Raw genomic sequence first — 15,166 nt, 5'->3', positions numbered from 1 at the left:
CCTGAGAGTGAGAACAAACTTATTCTGGCTATAGGACAAGCAACCCAACACTCATATCTATCATGACACACCAGTGTTACGCCTGAACATATGGAATCTTGTGTAAATAAACAAAAGGAGGCTTCAACTTGATGAACAGAGTCTATTTCAAGAAAACATGTTTGCCTCTTTCAAAGGCTTCTTGGCTAGAATTGCCCTCTTGGATATTTATGGCTGGTGACAAAAGGGGATTGGAACAGCACTGAATCACTTCCGGTTTGCTAATTTGTGCATGTGTGTGCGTATACTAGGGGCCGTTATTTAATGAATGATTAGCTTTGGGTTAACAGCCGTCTACCTGGCTTCCTCGCAATAAAAACTACATTCTGCCATTTTAACAACAGGTCAGTCAACAAAAAAGAAAAACTAGATTACCGACATGTTTCTGAGATCAAAGTCATATTCCATACAGTAGCTTGGAGACCAATTTCAGTGTGTAACAGCCAACGAGCTTTAAATTCCTAGAGAGGGTCTATTGTTTGTGGCTTCCTACTTCTTTTAAATAATTATGTCTGCATGATTTTTCCATATGGGTCACCTACCATTCAGGGCTTATTCTTTCATGATAATTTACACTGGAATACATGTGTCCATGAACATACTGAAAGTGTCTGACATGATATTTGACAGAATGTTTAAACTTTTATTGTCGATATAACAAACATCAGTGGGGAAACAACACTGAACCCCATTGACTTTCATTGTATGCACTGAAAAACACTGAAACGTGTTTATACAGAAGAAAAAAGTCTTACAGTTTTGGAATGGCATGAGGTTAGTTGTTAGTTGTCACTTGATCATTGAATCACCAGTAGGATTTAATTATTAGACAAGAAGGAAATTTACATAGCAAATGGAGTGAATGAGGAGGAGAACATAAGTTACGCAACTGCTTAACAACAGTGTTCATTTATGCTTAAACTGTTTAACAGGGGATTAACAAGTTAAGTTAATGAGTTAATAAGAAAAAGTGTAACTGAAATGTCTTACGGCAACTGAAGTTCCATTGCAAATCATCCTCTCTCTCAACATTCCCACTGAAATTCCAGCTCTAATTATAAACCTTACAGTGGAGCCAATATGGAACGTTGGGTTAGATCATTGGGTGAGATATAAAAGCCATACTACCGCTTTCCCACACCAACTCCTCTTCCTGTCTCATACAGGTAGGGGACAAAAGGGACAGGTCCCCCGCATTACAGCCAATGGCAGTGGAATTCTCTAATAAATGGATAACTAGATAAATTCAAGGAGAAATCAGACAAGTAATCTATATGTAGATTGTAAAAATATGTTGTTAAATTGGCATCTGTGTATTACGGGATGGCATAATGGTGCCAAAGACTAAATATTAAATATAAAATACTACAATGAACATTAACTAAATAGACAATGTAACATAAAACACTCTAATGTACATTACAGATAACAGAAAAAAAATAAGTAAATTACAGAATATAGTAAAATCATCAATTAGATAGTATTTTACAGTAAAATTACATGTAATGTGATATTAAAAGGGTAATTCACCACTGACAAGACGGGGTTTTAATAAAAATCAGCTGTCTATGCAGTAGAAACATGATTTTATTTTATTTTTAATCAGTGCTACATAACTAGAGAAACAGAGAAAAGGGGCTGTGGTGAAAAAAGGTAGGAAACCTTCAATGCCCATAATGCATTGGGCTTCATCAGCCTATCCTTGAGCAGGGATACAAAAAATGCAGAAGCATGATCTGTGGTTTTCACAAAAACTCTAAAGCTGTAAAAATTCTGCCAGATGGCCTGTTTGGAGATTTAAACAGATGGAAGAATACAAATGTTTAATTTACTTATACTACAGACAGTGTAATAATGCTGGTTAAAAACCGTTGAACTTAAGCTTTAAACCATTTAGTTTTTCACTGTATGTGGTAAGTAACGGTTGGCAAATTAAGGGTTTTTTACAGTTTTGTTTTTTCCTGGAAAATCTTTGCTCTTGTTTGTACTTTTTGATTAGTGTCGAAGACGGTTTCTGGAGGATGCCAAAATACCAAAATCTTGTGAAATCTAAGATGCATAAGCTTAGTCTCACTCTGTTCGCACCATAATCCTCCTCATCTGCATCTACCATTTCAAAATTATGCGGAACCACAGACTGCAGTGCCAGTACGGTTCAAAGTCTACAGTCACCCTGTCTCTTAGCAGGGATGGGCAGCGAGTTACACTCAAACGGAGGGAGGACTGGTCTTAATATGTGACAGAAAGAGGCACTGCTTCTGTTATAGCTTTGGGTTTCAGGCTCTGGTTAAAGGAAAAGCACTGGAATGTTGGAGAGAGCCAAAGACAACCTCCCAATGACTTTCCCCAAGGTGAAGTTTCAGTGCTCCTCAAGTCATGGGGTAATGCAAGCACATGATCTCAAACAGGTCCAGTAAAATTTAGAGAATGGATTATAAGTGTTTTAATTGAAAAAAAAATTAAATCTGGTTAAATGTAAGAAATATATTGTGCAATATTACTGTCTAGATAGATAGATATGCATGTCATTGAAGCCATAAAAGTGATGGAAGTGTTAAAAGCGTCCCTCATGCCATCATTCATCACCACTATATTACAGATGAACTCAAACAAGCACAGCATTATATGGGTACCACAAGGTCAGGTTACTTGTTTTGACGTAACCAACATTAGCAAATCTTAGTCGTCCATCTTGACATTGGAATATGCCCTGCTATAAAGGCTTGTGCTTTTCCAGGACATGCTATCTTTCTCTTGGGAGTAAATCTTTAACTGTACACCAGGAGAACAGTGTTAGATGACCTTATTTTTTCCTTTTATCCTTTTTTTTTTTTTTAAACGGGAGGGATAAACATTTTACTTAATAAGGAGGAAGAGAAAAGTATTAAGTCAGCTAGTTTAGATATCAGTCGAACTATTTTTTTGCATTGTCATGTGATTGTAAGGTTGCAAAAAAAAAAAAGATTTGTAAAGGAGGATTAGATAGAAGGACAGAGAGGACAGTACTAACTGCTGACATTGTATTCAGTTTAGTTCATATGAGATGTATTAGCTTCCCTCAAAATAAAAATAAAAACACCTAAGTTAAAATAATATTTTGTATTTTGTAATAGGCTATATTTATAAGCGCCCCCCCCCCCCCCCTTTAATTCTCTTATTTTCAAAGAAATAGTCGACATAGTAATAAAATACATAATTCATTCATTTAACACAGTTCTGATCAAATGCGGAGTTGTAAACCATAAAAACGGCAGCGTTATTGCAGTATTACAGGAGGTAAAGTCTTCACAGAGTTTAACATGATGTTACAAATTACACGAGAGCTAATTAAACTCTGCAGGTCCGGTGAAATTTAGCACTTTATAATAACAAAGGGGAAATAAAAAAAACTTACAGAGTCCATGTCGATCGGTCTTCATGTCAGGAACCAGAAGTAAAAATATTTGAATGAAATAATGAGATATTAATTCAAATCGAGGAACGCCAGCAGCGTAAACCACTGTTCAGAGCAAATGATATATGGACCTGCGCTGCCAGGACTTTTACTTTTTATTCGTGGGCTGGACTAAAAGAAAACGCACATTCATTTGCAAACACACAAGAGCAAGTAAACCGCAAAATGTATCAAATATATAATAAAATAAAATAATAAAAAATATTTTAAATAATTCTAATTAAATTATTAATTAAAACACTTTAGAAACACAATTTAATAAAATAATAAAAATATATTAAATCATTCAAATTAAATGATTAATTAAAACACTTTAAAAAAAAAAATTTATTCATGTAAAATGTTTAAAAACAACATGTAAAAACAAAAACAACAACAACAATTATTATTATTATTGTTGTTGTTTTAGAGATAATTTAAGAATATTCAAAACATTGTTTTCCAAAAAGTTTTCACCAGTGTCTGCCTCAACTATGTCGTCATTTTTACGCCATCATTGTGTGTGTGTGTGTGTGTGTGTGTGTGTGTTGGAAATGTTAAGTATTGCACTCTTATACATTGCATTACGGTATCAGACAAATTACCTATTGTTTGACTTGAAGGTATAGAGTGGGGTACAATATCATAACAATTATGGGGAAATACCATATTCATAAATGTAAATGGCAAAACAAAAATCCATCCCTAATGGTGCTTAAAATTGAATTGAGGGAATACTTTGCTTCTTTGAAACTTCTGAAAGATTCCAGTGACAACATTTACTCTCTATGTGAAGATGTCTCAAAATATTTGTCATTGTAACTTGTAAAGCTTCCATGTAACTTTATTTTATGAATATATGAAGACTGTGGTCAATATATATATGTGAATAACTTTGACATGCCGTATGGACTGAAGTGCCTTTGCTTAATTTATTTTATTTTACATTTATTTGTATTTATTTTCTTTATTGAAATTTGTTCCATTTAATTGTGTTTACTTATGTTCTGCTTATAAGTCTCCCAACGAGAGATTTTGTAAATTGTGTTTTGTAAATAAGTGTGAATAAAAAAATAAAATTAATTTTTTTTTAAAAAAGGTATAGAGTGGGGGAACTATGACGTCACTCTGTAGGCGGATCGGCTGTTAGCATGAAACTGGTTCCCTCGACAAAAACCCAATAGGATTTTCCCATAGGCTTTTGGATAATCGCAAAAAATAAGCTCTGTGTTCAATCATAGTTCATGAAATTTACACGTTTTGACCATCGAGATAATCTTTACAAAGTAATACAAATTCTATTAATTTTGAAGCCTAAATACAAGCGCCAGAACTAAAAAGCTAACATTGGGCTATAAACGAACTACGGCACCACGGTCGCTCTCCTTCAACGTCACCACCACCATGTTTCCGACCACTTTTAAACTTATTTTTAGAAACATTTTCCATGATAATTATTTACTCTGGATGAATTTTAATCCAAAAGAGCACGAGACTGTAAAAGCGGGTTAGAATGAGTTCCTGTTCGGCGTGATGACGTTGAATGTCTCCGACAGCGCCTGTAGTCCCATTTAGCAACTTGTTAGCAACCGTCTTTTTAAAGAAACGTAACAGCTTTAAAAAATCACGAGTGGGGTGTAACTGGTGTGTTTTATGTCGTAGAATAAAACGTGAAAGTATCTTGAGCCTGTGTAAACCACGGACCTTATTTAAGGGATTTAACCAAAATCCTATTCAAAAAACCTGAACCATTGACTCTGGGATGATGGAACCGGAAGTGCTAAAATGCTAACTCGCTTCCGGGTTTTCGCCTACAAAGTGACATCATAGTTCCACCACTCTATTAAGGTACGAAAGTGATGACGTATGTTGTAACGTGTTTACGTCTCTACGTTGTACGAGAGCTGATACGATTGATGTGCTGAGGAGGCCGGAAGTTATGGTTATGGTTATTTACATCTCCCTTTTCCAGGTACTTTCAATGAGTGTTTATGCTTTCGAGGTTTTTAAATAAAGCTTGACATGTGTTTGGGAAGATGTTGTGTTTATGTTTTGTTGACATGTCGAGTGTTTTCTGTATTATATTTCGTTTTTAGACTAATTGCTCATTAGAATATTGCTGCGGATTTACGAGGAGGCAGAGAAAATGAAAGGAACAGAAACTACAGATAACGTGATGAAGACGCATACGAGACAAGGACGAGGCTTTTCCAAGTCACACAATAAGGATAGAAAAGATGAAGATGTGACATATTATAAATGTGGAATGAAAGGACACAAAGCAAGAAAGTGTTACAAGAGGGTGTGGTGCAACCATTGTAAAAATAGTACACGTGCAGAATTCCTGTGCAAGAAAAAGGGTGACCAAGATGGTGCCAGAAAGGTTGCAGATGAACAAGACAGTGATCAAGACCACCTCTTCAAAGCCGAACACTCAGAGTATAAAAGACTGCTAGACAACGTAAAGAAAAAGGGCATCATGGTAGATGCCGGAGCGACATCTCACATAGTGAACAACATCGGAAAGTTCAAAAACTTTGACAGCTCTTTTCAACCTGAGACTCATTCAGTGGAACTAGCCGATGGAGCAAAGTGCAGCGGAATGGCCCAACGAAGAGGAACAGCAGTGATTAACTTCCTAAACAACACTGGACGATATCACAGAGCACAACTAAGGGTTGTACATCCTTCGTACCCACATGACATTTTCTCAGTAGCAAGGGCAACAAATGAAGGAGCAACGATTACCTTTAAAAAGGGGGACAGTCAGATGGTTACCAAAGACGGTAGCATGTTTGACAATTGGAAATTTGTATTATTTGCCAACTATTGAAGAAAGTGTTGATCAATGCAAAGTATGTCATGATTTACAAACGTGGCATGACATTTTGGGTCATTGTAACTACGAAGATGTACAAAAGTTACAAGGTGTGGTTAGAGGCATGGAGATAAAAGGAAGCACGGTTAGACAAAATCGGATATGTGAAGTGTGTACGAAGGGAAAACCCACTCAGACAAGAAACAGAGAGCCAGACAGAAAGGCAGAGAAACCTTTAGAACTAATTCACACTGATTTAGCCGGCCCTATGCCAACACAGAGCAAAGAAGGGTACAGGTATGCACAGTCTTTTACAGACGATTACTCAGGTACTATGTTAGTGTATTTTCTAAAGTCTAAGGCAGACACAGTCCAAGACACAGAAAAGTTCTTGGCAGACATAGCACCTTATGGAGAAGTCAAGTGCATCCGTTCAGATAATGGCACTGAGTTTATGTGTCGAGACTTTCAGGCCCTGTTAACAAAGAATAAGATTAGACATGAAACGTCTGCACCTCATTCGCCTTACCAGAATGGCACAGCAGAGAGAGGTTGGAGAGCACTCTATGACGAGCAGGTGCTTGCTGATTGAGAGCGAGTTACCAGATGAGTTGTGGAAAAACGCTATGCAAACATCAGCTTACGTGAGAAATAGATGCTACTGTAGATGTACAAAGAAAACACCATATGAGCTATTCACAGGTAAAAAGCCAGATGTTTCCAAACTGCAGAAATTTGGATCGATATGTTTTGCCTACAAACAAGAGAAAGGTAAACTAGACTCTAGATGTGAGCAGGGTGTTTTTATTGGCTACGACAACAGTCCAGCTTATCTAGTGTACTATCCTGACACAGGGAAGGTCCAAAAACATAGGTTGGTGAAGTTCATAACTAAGACAACCAAAGAAAGAGAAACACAGACATATGAGACACACACAGAGTACGAGGATATAAATCCTAAGATCATTAACAATGAAGAAAACATTGAAGTGAAAGATGTAACAGACCAAGGCATTCAGAGTGGTGTTTCTGAGACTTTGCCTGAACAGACTGAATCTACACAGCCGGGGAAAACCACTGAGACAGTAATCAGAAGGAACCCACCAAGAACTCGGAGGAGGCCAGCTCATCTACAGGATTTTGAGACTGAGAATATGGAGGACAAACTGCACACATGCATAGACTTTTGCTATAGAGCAGTATGCGATGTACCGCAAACCTGCCAGGACGCCATAGTATCAACCAAGTCAAGGCAATGGAAAAATGCCATGGACAAAGAAATGCATTCATTGGAGGAAAACAAGACGTTCACACTCACTGAGTTGCCACCAGGAAAACAACCAGTTGGAGGTAGATGGGTCACACACTTAAAAGAGACATTGATGGATCTGAAAACTACAAGGCAAGATTTGTTGCAAAAGGATACAGTCAGAAACAAGGAACTGCTATGACAAAACATTCTCACCCACAGCTGACATGACAAGTGTGAGAGTGGTTATGCAGAAGGCAGCACAAGAAAATTTGATTTTGCATCAGATGGATGTTGAGACAGCCTATTTGCACGCACCAATTGATCACGAAATCTATATTGAACAGCCAGAGGGTTATGAGCAGAAATCCGAAAAAGGTGAAAAGCTAGAATGCAAGTTAGAGAAATCTCTCTATGGTCTTAAACAATCAGGCTGAAACTGGAATGCTGTACTACATGAATGTTTGACTAAGAATGGTTTTACACAAAACCCAGCTGATAACTGTGTCTATACAAAGGAAAAATGTGATGAGAAAGTAATCCTGATAGTATGGGTTGATGACCTAATCATAGCAGCTAACAAAGAAAGTGTTCTGGAGAGTGTAAAGGGAATGCTCACTTAAAGGTTAAAAATGAAAGACATAGGAAGGTTGGAATATTTCTTGGGCATAGATTTTGAACAAACAGATGGTCTAGTCAAAATGTCACAGGAGAGATATGTGAGGAAAATACTAGATCGTAAACCAATAAAAACTCCATGTGAACCAAAACTTGATTATTCAGAAGATGCTGAAAAAATGGAAGAGTCAAGAAAGTTCAGGGAGGCAGTGGGAAGTTTAATCTACTTGTCCTCTTGCACACAACCAGATTTAAGTTTTGTTGTCAGTAAATTATCTCAGCATTTTGCTGAACCAACAGAACAACACTGGAACACAGTAAAACGTGTTCAGATACCTTAAAGGTACAGCAGAACAGGGATTATGTTTCAGAAGAAATGACACAGAAAACTAGGTCTAAGAGTATATAGTGATGCTGACTGGGCGTCAGACACAAAAGACAGACGTAGTACGTCAGGTTACTGTCAGTCTAAATGAAGGAAGTTCTCTGATTTCATGGAAAACCAGAAAACAATCAACAGTGGCACTGTCTATTTGTGAAGCAGAATACATGTCCTTAGCATCAGCCATGCAGGAATGTATCTAAGTTAGTCAGGGGTATGGACACATACCAATATGCACAGACAAAGGTGTATGAAGACAATCAAGGCACCATAGCACTAGACAAAAACCCAATCTGTAGGCAAATGTGCAAGCACATTGACATCAAGTACCATTTTATAAGGGAAACTGTAAATAATGGTAAGGTAATCTTGGAATATTGTCCCACTGAGAAAATGATTGCTGACATTATGACAAAGCCAGCCACTAAGCAAAAACTAAAGAGATTTGCTCGCGATATATTTGGCACTTAAAAGTGTATTTATGTTTACATTATGTAAGAGAGGAGTCTTATTTGTTTTTGTTACTTTTCTGGTAATACAATAAGTTAAGAGCGAGAGGGGGTGTTAAGTATTGCACTCATACAGTGCATTACGGTATCAGGCAAATTACCTATTGTTTTGCTTGAAGGTATTAAGGTACGAAAGTGATGACGTATGTGAAGTGAAGTGAAGTGACATACTGCCAAGTATAGTGACCCATACTCGGAATTCGTGCTCTGCATTTAACCCATCCCACACACACAGCAGTGAACACACACACACCGTGAACATACACCCGGAGCAGTGGGCAGCCATTTATGCTGCGGTGCCCGGGGAGCAGTTGGGGGTTCAGTGCCTTGCTCAAGGGCACCTCAGTCGTGGTATTGAGGGTGGAGAGAGCGCTGGACATTCACTCCCCCCACCTACAATCCCTGCCGGCCCGAGACTCGAACCCGCAACTTTTGGATTACGAGTCCGACTCTCTAACCATTAGGCCACGACTTCCCCCCTGTTGTGACGTGTTTACGTCTCTACGTTGTACGAGAGCTGATACGATTGTATTGTGAAAAGTTTTTGCTGAATAAAAGAGCATGCTTCCGTAAACGAGTAATAGTGAACTGCGCACTTGAGCTCAACAGGAAATCATTAGTATTTTTGCATTCAGGATATCCTTAATTGAAAAAAAGTTCTTTAAATGAATATGTGGTTTATTAAAACTGATCTGTGACCTCATGGCTCTGGATTCCCCCCAATTAACATTTGTATATTTCACAAAACAACCAGGCAGCACACGTGTCAATGGGAAGTTAGACAAATGCCTATAGTTTTGTCTGAACAATAGAAATGGCCAAGGAGTGCGTCATGGAGGGCACATAGCAATTGAACAAGACCTGAGTAAAAGAAACTAAGCATGTTGGAAGCGTGTGAGCTTCTCCAAACACTTGTTTTCTTAAGCATCTTGGCAGCCCATATAAGTATTATGAAATCTGTTTCCTTCAACAATATGATAAACAGTGCAGAAAAGCTTATTCGCTGATGCATAAACAAAGGATTGCTGTGTCACGCCTCCTATAAACCTCAGGGACATTCGTAGAGGTCAAAAACTTGGCATGGCTATTTAACTTGTATTTCTTTTTAAAAAAGCGAGAACTGACCAGTTGGACTGATCAAATCGGGGCAATCACATGATGTACATATTGTGCGTTCAGGCTGCAAAAAAGGTCAGAGTTCACGCATTTCTCTTTTTTTTTTTTGGCTTTTGCAGCTCTCACTTATCTACCGGATGCACTTTCTCATGTCCGCCTTGACCTCCCTGCTAATCAATTATGAGATACATGCTATATTTTTCAGTTGAAACCGAACAAGGACATCACATACTTGTTGCTGTTGATTGTCAGGGGGCAAAAAGCTCATCAGGACACCACAATTGGCGCCACATCTAAGACCAGCACTGAATAAAGAGGGACTGTATGAAGAGAAGCTGCAAATGGGGGGAATTCTTGGCTTGGGGAGCAGGAAATAGTACCGCATAATATTAACTTTGTCATTGTTGTGTGTGTTTGTTGGTGCATCCTTTACTCCTGCTCTGCCTACGACGTTCACCTTGGCGAAGGTTCAAATATTTCCCAACAGCCCAAGTGGTTCAAAAGGACAATGTTTGGCCCATGTTTTATTTGACATGCTTTCACAACATTTCGTGTTTTTCAGACTGATTTTTGTAAAATGTTTCTTTGACTTTAATGTTTATTATTATGTCACAATTATGGGACAATTATGTCACATTTTCAAGAAAATCTAACTATAAAGGATAAACCATGATGATCCCTTTGAGGGATCCTCATTCCAAAATATAATGGCACACTATACTTTGTATATAATTTAAAAAGACCCATTTAAAATACAATTATTATAAATATGTGTAAAATAGTATGTGTAAAATATTTACTTTCTATTATTTATTTATTTAGTATTTATTTATAAAATGTAATTTATAAAGACTCATATATACTGGTAAAAATAAAATAATTATTAAAATGGGTTTAAATTATAATGAGTAAAATATTTACTTTCTATTATTTATTTATTTATTTGTTTGTTTATAAAGTATCATATTATGAAGTATTTATTTATAAAATATCATTTATAAAAGACTGATATATATACTGGCAAAAAGTACAATTATTACAAATATGTGTAAAATATTTACTTTCTATTATTTATTATTTGTTATATTATTTATCTGTTATTATTTTATATCTATATTATTTACGGTTTAATAAATAAATTCTAATTTTTATCATAATCATTAAATAATGTATTATAATAATTAAATGATGTACATATTTTTAACCCATCATTAAGAGTACATGCATATTTATTTATTTTACTTTATTTTTTTAGATGTATATTAAAAAAATAATTTTGAATTATAATAATTATAAGTACTTTTAAAATAGCACAATTTACATTATTTTCAAATCTACAAAACTTCTTTATTTAAATGAGACATAATTTTTTTTTATTTAAATTATTATAAATCGTGTAAAAATATTGTAATTATATAATTTACACTATTTTAAAATGTGTTAAATGTGTGCTCATATGTCTATTCATCGCTGATTGTACAGTCATTGCTGTCATTACAGTAAAACACACCATTCTTGGTTTCTCTCCTTAAGTGGTGTGCTCATATCCCTGTTTGTCACTACTATTATGCAACTTGTTGCTGGCACCTGAGTGAAGGGTCAGCAGGGGATGGTCCAATCACAGCCAGCCTGCATCCTGCAGTGGTGCTCCATACGGACCACAGGAAAAGCCCTCTGCATCTGTGCTGAGAGAAGGGCTCTCTGTCATCCCACTAGAAAAGCAGACCTGACCACAGCGAGCAATCAGCCGCAGCCTTACTGACAGTCTCCAGCGCGGTGGATGCCAGCAGAGGAACAGGGGTTATCCTTTATAGGGCCCGTTTTAGCTGGTAGCATCCTGGTTCCGTTTTGCTGGAGTGTGGGCATCTGTTAGTGGGAATGGACTGGATGGACGTCACAAGTGTAACCTTTTACATTGAGCGGGTCAGGTTAAAGCTAATTTAAGAGGTTTGTGTGGGAAGACATCATTCAGCATTTGAGGAAAGATTGATTATGGCATGGCTTTGTCTGTCCCAGGATTTCATGGTTGTCACGTTATCGCTGTACATGTGTTTTCTGTCATCTGCATTGTCTTTTTACTCTTGGCGCAGGTGGTCACATGTAGACGTTCAGAAAAAAGGGTACAAAAGCTGTCGCTGGGGCATTATCCTTTCAAAATGTCAATCTTTATATCAGTAATGAAATATTAGTATGTAAATGTTATATATAAGTACCTTTTGAAATGGACAGCTTGTTCTGTTTAATATTCTATACCTTATGTTATTCCTGTTGGGTTGTGTATTATATGAATTCATGACTCATTTTGATGGCATATAATTAATTTAGCTGTAACAGAATATAAAAAATGGCTGTTTTTAAAACTAAAATAGACAGAATATTCACTGGAACTAACTGCCCAAACTGGTTTTCATGGTCTGTTCTGCATGTTCAAAAAACATATAACTGTGCAAGTTATGATGTCAAAATATAAGTCTTGTCCGCTAAAAAAAGAGAGGAGAAAATGTTTGTTTTGTTGTTGGTGTCAAAGGTCATATGTCAAGTGGTTCTTATCCTTTTTTACTCCAAGGACCCCCTTTGTCCAAGGCAATATTCTTCTCTCAACTTATATTACTTTTTATTATTTTATTTTTTTATCATTATATTTAATTTAATTTATTTATTTTTTTTTCTTTTTACACTCTAGTTCGACCTGGTTTTGCTATATAATGACATTTTAAAGTGTTAAATAAAAATATTATGACAGTTCGATGTTGTACATATTAATTGTTTTAGTGTTTTAGCATTTTAATTAAGATTATGTAATATAACTACATTTAAATAATTTTAAGACATATTGAGCTGCCCTGGAAGTTTGCGGATGCCCCCTAGTGGGCCCCGGCCCCCAACTGAGAACCACCAATCTATGGCATATTCATTTGTGAAGAAAAATCCTCGAAAGAGAACAAAACGACACAAGGTCAAAGAACATATAAGCCAGACTAAATGATAATAATAAAAAACAGTTTGCTTATTATTCAAATAAATTCATAGCCTACTTCTCTTGGTGTTTATTTAAGATAACCAAAAAAGTGCAAATTAATTTCTCACATTGGCCTAAGTAGTTTGACGTAACATGAATACATTTTAATGCTTTATTTTAAGAATTTGTTGTGGTTGAAAGTTTTTTGTATCAGTTGGGTTACCACCTTATGTTCAAAGTCAAATCTGAAGTGAAGCTAGGTGAAAACCAGTTGATTACAAAGTTTTCTATCCTTTATTTCTGTCCACTGTTTTGAGACGAGAGAAAGCGATTGATCAAGAATCAGTACATGTGAACATCATAACATAACGACACATGTGAACATCATGGACCATACTAAAAATATCAAGATGTACTCACTCACATTCCACAATCATAAAGCTTTTCAGTTTTGTTTGAGTGTATTAATACGAGAAGCGTGCAAAAAGTATGAAGACTGAAGTATATTTGGCATTCATGTATATCATTGGCACTGGCACCTACACAACATCCACTCAGCTAACCAAGACCTCAGAATAGCCCTCTTTGTGCAGCAGTGACATGTAAACAAATGTAGTACTAAACAAGCCACTTGTCATTTCATCAATTTTGAACCATTGAAAACTCAGAAAGCCCTGTCAAACCTGAAAATCGTTCCTCTTACCTTGTTTGGCAGAGAGGTGATGGTAAATTCTTAAACGCCTCAGAGCAGGGACATCCCAGTGTCCCAGAGGTTTCGTATCTGTGTATGTGGTTGTGTCTTAGTTTGTCACTGTAAGTGTCCAACTCAGAGAGTAACTAACTCTACATGTGCTGTCGTCCAACTGAAAGCACGTCTGAAGCCTGGGACTAGCTATAGTCACTTCCTGAGTTGTTTTGGAGCGCAAAAGACGATGCTTTTTCCTCAGGAAGCCGTCCATCCCCTTTCCTTTCCACCAGCTCTGAGCTTCCCCCACCACCTCTTGGGCCTTTGGGATCATGGGCACTATGACTCCACTAATTGCTCTGGGAGGCGTAGATGCAGTACAGTATTTTTTGTTTATTTCTTTATTGCCTGGCATGGATATGTGTGCTTATGACTAACATGATTGGCCGGCGCTGGTGTGTGCCATGAGGGAAGTGGATCTGAGTGTGTAGGAGTCCACTGTCCTGCTCGGCTTTTGTCTGAAGCGTGTTTGTTGATGCTAAGCGTCCTAGCACATCTGAAGGTGTTTTCCCAACTGTGGGTTGAAATAAGCAGGGCAGACTGTGCCCGAGTCAATGAGTGCACCTGCGCCGTCTCTGCGTGGGGTAGTTTGTTTGTTTTCTTACAGCATTGTATTAGACCCACGGATCTATAGAGGCTTTGATCAGCACTGTGGTAATCAGTGCTATTTATGTTGTTTACATTGTAGGAACAAGCATGACTTTGCTGCTTGAAAGAATTCGCATAGCTCTATCTGAAAAACAATGTTTCTTTTGGTTTCTTTTTTCCCTTTGTTGACAGGCCTCACCGTTGATATGGTATGTTTCTGATATAGCGTGTGTTTACAGAACGTTAACTTTGTACAGAGTTTAAAACCGCCATTCATGTTTTTCCATCTTTCAACAAACAATATTGCTGATTGATTGACTGACTAGTTGTTTATCAAAGCTGAGTAAGAGCTGCTGCTACTAATGCCAATGTCTGAATAATTTTTTTTTTTAAAGATTTTAAATGATAAAACATCTGCATTGATTTTTAATCTTAAATGGCTTGTAAGTGAAGTGAAACACATTTATGCTATACAATAACATATGGCTTGTAAAACCAAAATAGCTTAAAATAGATTATTAATATGCTGCCCTCTGCTGTCTTTTTCAGATTATTATTTTTTTTTTTTACAGGATAGCTTGTTGGATAGATATATCCATAATTTTAACATAATTTATCCTAATATTGTTTTTCACAAACTCTTAAATCTGTCATTATTTACATTTGATTATGTGTGTGAAAATTAAAAGGCAGAAAATCAAACCTGCAAA

General features: G+C 36.7%; 1 protein-coding gene across 2 annotated transcripts in view; it reads right to left on the bottom strand.

The window, feature by feature from the left end:
* LOC306851582 (exocyst complex component 3-like protein 2) overlaps window positions 1-14,000 on the bottom strand; it is a 40,822-nt gene extending 26,822 nt beyond the window's left edge. Inside the window, exon 1 of one of the 2 annotated variants that reach the window (XM_079387934.1) lies at window positions 13,827-14,000. The gene's annotated coding sequence lies outside the window, so the exon portion shown is untranslated. Of the gene's footprint in view, window positions 1-3,433; window positions 3,577-13,826 lie in introns of those variants that run through there. The other variant, XM_079387933.1, reaches the window with a different exon arrangement.
* Window positions 14,001-15,166: the final 1,166 nt, after the last annotated feature.

Source organism: Barbus barbus (genome assembly GCF_936440315.1).
Source record: "Barbus barbus genome assembly, chromosome: 31".
Lineage (NCBI taxonomy): Eukaryota > Metazoa > Chordata > Actinopteri > Cypriniformes > Cyprinidae > Barbus > Barbus barbus.
The sequence above is the reverse complement of the archived record's forward strand: the minus strand, read 5'-3'. Positions and strand labels throughout refer to the sequence as shown.